The 4,649-nt window shown below is 35.9% G+C and overlaps 1 pseudogene; it reads right to left on the bottom strand.

Moving 5' to 3' along the window:
* Positions 1-386: 386 nt before the first annotated feature.
* Positions 387-1,743, bottom strand: LOC107514774 (annotated as a pseudogene).
* Between the last annotated feature and the right edge of the window lie 2,906 nt (positions 1,744-4,649).

Here is a 4,649-nt window from a genome sequence, read left to right as displayed (position 1 = left end):
ATTTATATAACTTTAATCTCCCCTATTTCCTGAATGAAAATGATATCTTGCAGTACTTATACTTCATAGCTCAGATACCTATCTCACCTCCCTCTATTCCTTACTTCTATTCTTTACTTAAATGAGTCTGTAAAATTTGGGGATATAGCATAAGAAGAAAAACAAAATAACCACACAGAATATTCTCCTTCCAGTGGCTACTTTAGATCTTTGTTACTAGAAATTTCCTGAGGAAAATTTAAATATATCTGTGGCTTTCCTGAATTAAGCCCCCAAGTTAATAATTAGAAAACTCTATTAGTGTGACTAATAGCATTGTTGATGGTATGTATCATAGAGGGATAGCTGAACAAAGTCTCAGTCTCAAAACCAATGTTAAATCAATATCAGGATTGAGAAGAAAAATAGAGAACTGTACAATCACAAGAAGTGCAGACATATCTAAGACCTCTGTTCTTCTGAATCCATGCTTTTTCAGGGTCTTTATCATAACAAGAGTTTTCTGCCATTTGTCATGCTAGCATAATATTGTCTTCTTATATGGAACAGATCACTCAAGGATTCATTGAGATTCCAGGAGAAATCAGATATCTTGGCAGTGTGACCATCATGAATAAACAACTCTAGTGGCCTACTTTTTGCATCTTCTGGAGATTGCTCTTTCCCAGTTTTACTTAAATTTCAGATATTCAGTCTGTGATCAGTACCACAAGAAGCCAAAATAGTCTCATTGTGAGGTGACCACTGAACCTGGATCAGTTCATCCTTATGTAATTCAAAGGAATGCAACTTAAGATTTAGGTTTTTCAGATCTTATAAGACAACAGTCTTAGCTGATCCTGTGGCAAGATTGAACTCACTATAAAGACTGAAAGAAAGGCAATTACCTTCAGCAGTATGAGCATCAACTGAGTGGCTTGGTTTGAAAGTATTGTTTGAACGAGTATGCCAGATCTTAATTCTCTGATCATCAGCAACTGACCCAAACAGGAACTCATGGAGCAGATGCTAGGAAACATCTACTACTGCTCTATACCCTGTAAAGATAGTCTTCAAATTCACAGCTTTTCCTTCTTTTGGAACAGCACCAATGTCCCATAGACAGATGGTGTGGTCATCTGAAACACTAAGTATGTGCATACTAAGATTTCCTTCCAAGAAGGCCCATAGCCTTCCTAATGATGTCCACAGAGATGCAAGCCTAGGTTGAACTCTCCAGAAAGATACAGTGTAGAAGAATGGTTTGATAGTCAAAAACAATAATATTAATAGATGTTTTCTGGTACAATGATACGAGGGTTCTGGGGCATATAACATGCCCTGGTTGCTTTTCCTTCATGGTTAGTCTTGATTTCTATTATATTCTTTCCATTACTGAGCCAAAACCTTCAAATTCTCTTTTTTCACTGTCATGTGTGAAGCATTAAACTGCACATAATTGTTAGGGACCTATACACTGGCTATCACGAAATGGGTTTGTTCATCCAGTGTGTCTGTCCCCAGAATAAGTCTATTAATGATGAAATATTTCCTTTCTGGTCAGGTTACTTCAGGAAGCCACTATACAGTTAGGCTGGGCCAACCCAGATCATGGGTTATCACTAAATTTTAAAGAAAATAGATGTTCTTTTACTATATTTTTTATTCTTCATTCATCACGATTTCTTCCACTGAGTCATCAAAGACTACTTCCTTGTTGGCTATGGTCTGCAGGAAAACCAGGAGGATCCCAGAGTAGAGCATTACACGAGGATCAGGGAGACTATAGACATTTGCTCTGAGGACAAGGCCTCTATTCAAGTCATCAAATTTTCATAACCAAGCTACGAAGTCACATTCAAATCTTTTCAGCTCTCACCTGTATTGCAAAACTAAGAAACTATATTTTCCACACTCCTTTGCCAGTGAAGTTCAGTTTTGAATTTCACCCATAAGAGGGACTTGTAGGAAACTCGGCAAACATGAGAGTAGACACCACCATTGTTCCTCCTGGCATCATGTTTAGATATGTAGGCTTTTTCAAACAGAGACTTAAATGGGTTCTGAGCATTCTTTCATGAAACATTTGCTTCAGCGATGTCATTGATAGCAGTTTTCTAATACCCCTAAATTTTCCAAAATTCCTGCAATTCCTGCAGCTGTCTGAAATTGTTGGCAACATTCCCTTACTGCCCCTCTCACGGCCCTTCCAAGGATTTTGTAGGCCTCTAATTCTCTTTATTAAATCCCTTCCTGTCTGAAATAACTGGAGGGGTTTCTGTATACATTGATCAAGTTCTGATTGCCACAGGTAGGTACTATTATTAGTCTACTTAGGTGAAGAGATCAAAGCACAGAGAATGACCTGCACAAAGAAGTTGCAGAACAAAGATCTGCATCTAACAAGTATGGCTCCTGGACCTGTGCTCTAAACAGTTGTACTCTACTACCTCTTTTCAACTGAAATCCAAAATCCTATGAATGGACCATAGTGTCTTTTTCTTAAATCTCCATTGCAAAATATCATTTGAAGCCTGTTTTTCAGTTTGCATACTTTCTCTTCAAATTCTGAGAAAACCATCTTAGTTTCAAACCAATTTTTACTTCCTTTCCAGAATAAAGTAGGCTAAGATTTCCTACACAGCTGCCTGAAATGTGGGGTGCACAGTGGATTGCTCATTGTGATGCCTGTGATTGACCAAGTGGAGAAGAGTTATTTGACCTTAGGAGTTTTCAATAATCCAAATTTGATATAATTTCACAACATCCTCATGAGTTCATTTTTATATTTAAAATGATTTAATATCAATGTTGAATTAGATGGCTTTTGGGGTTTGGATGCCAAGAAACAGAATGTCAGTGCTGGAAAGGACATAGGCATATTAACTAGCTGCCATATGTGCCTGTGTTTTCAATCAAAGCTAACTTTTAAAGTCAGGCAGATGGATCTATGTATATTGATATAGAGGAATGTCCCTGATATATTGTCAAGTGGATAAAGCAAGTGGCAGAGTAAATTGATAGTCTGATTCCATTTTTAATTAAAATTTTTGAGGTGACATTGGTTAATAAAATCAAATAGGTTTTAAGTGTACAATTCAATAATATACCATATGTACACTGCATTGTGTGTTCACTGCTCAAAGTTAAATTTCCTCTGTCACCATATATTTGACCCTCTTTACTCCTACCTACTTCCTCACTCTCCCGTTCTGTCTGGTAAATAGTAATCCACTGTCCATTTCCATGAGTCTCTGATCATTTGTTATGTTTGCTGCTTTCAGTGTTAAATCCCACATATGAGTGAAATCACATAGTTCTCAACTATGTATGGTGTCAAATAAGTGCTAGATTTTTAATATATTCCTTATGTTATATCTTATGTATGCATTAATAGTTTTAACTACATACTTGTATTTCTTAATATCTTCCCTTTTTTCACCCACTTTCATCAATACCCTCCCACCTAGCAACCATTAAAATGGTCTCTGTATTAATGAGTTGATTTCTGTTTTGTTTGTTTCTAATGTCTTTTAAATATCATATGTAAGTGAAATCATATGGCATTTGTCTTTCAGTGTCTGCCATGCTCAGGTCAGGATACTACATTCTAGATACATCCATGTTGTTGCAGATGGTAAGATTTCATTTTTTTCAAACTTTATTGAAATATAATAGAAAATTAGTTCCTCGTATTTACATTATACAATTTGATGAGTTTTTTTTTTCAATTACAGTTGGCATACAATAATATACCAACCAGTTTCAGTTCTGAAGCATAGTGAACAGAGATCTACTTAATTCACAAGGCAATCAGCCAACTAAATCTAGTGCCCCTTGTCTCTCTTACACATTTATTACATTATTAACCATCTTCCCCATGCTACACTCTACATCTCCATGTCTGTTCTTCGACTATCCATTTGTACCTCTAAATCCCTTTGCCCTTATTTGCCATTCTACCACAAAGCCTCTCCCATCTAGTAGACCTCAAAATTGTCTCTGTATCTGTGAGTTTGTTTCCATTTTTGTTGTTTATTTTGTTTTTTAGATTCCACATGTATGCGAAATCACATGACATTTGCAATAGGAATTGTGCTGAATGAAATGGGTTGGATAGAGAAAGACAATTATGTTTATTAAACAACAACAGAAATGAAAACAAACTCATAGATACAGAGAATATTTTAAAGGTAACTAGAGGGAGGTTGGGTTGGAGGGTAGCAAAAAAGGGCAAATGGATTAAGAAGTACAAATGGATAGTTGCAAAATAGTCATGAAGATATACAGTGTAGCTTTAGAAAAAAAGTCGACAAGGTTGTGAAAAACATGTAAGGGGAAAAGAGGTACCTGATTTTGTGGGGTGACAACTTCGTTATATAATCTCTAATCACTACAACTGAAAATAATATATTATTGTATACCAACTATAACTGAAAAAACTCATTTAATTGTACAATGTAAATATGAGCAACTAATTGTCTATTATACTTCAATAAAACTGGGAGGCAGGGTAAAAAGAAAAAAAATAATAGCTTTGCTGGATAGAGTGATCCTGGTTGAAGTTTCTTCGTTTTCATTATATTGAATATTTTCTGCCAATCCCTTCTGGTCTGCAAAGTTTCTATTGAGAAATCAACTGCCTGGCTTATGGAAGCTCCTCTATAGGT

Source organism: Rousettus aegyptiacus, unplaced genomic scaffold (genome assembly GCF_014176215.1).
Source record: "Rousettus aegyptiacus isolate mRouAeg1 unplaced genomic scaffold, mRouAeg1.p scaffold_m13_p_9, whole genome shotgun sequence".
NCBI lineage: Eukaryota > Metazoa > Chordata > Mammalia > Chiroptera > Pteropodidae > Rousettus > Rousettus aegyptiacus.
The sequence above is the reverse complement of the archived record's forward strand: the minus strand, read 5'-3'. Positions and strand labels throughout refer to the sequence as shown.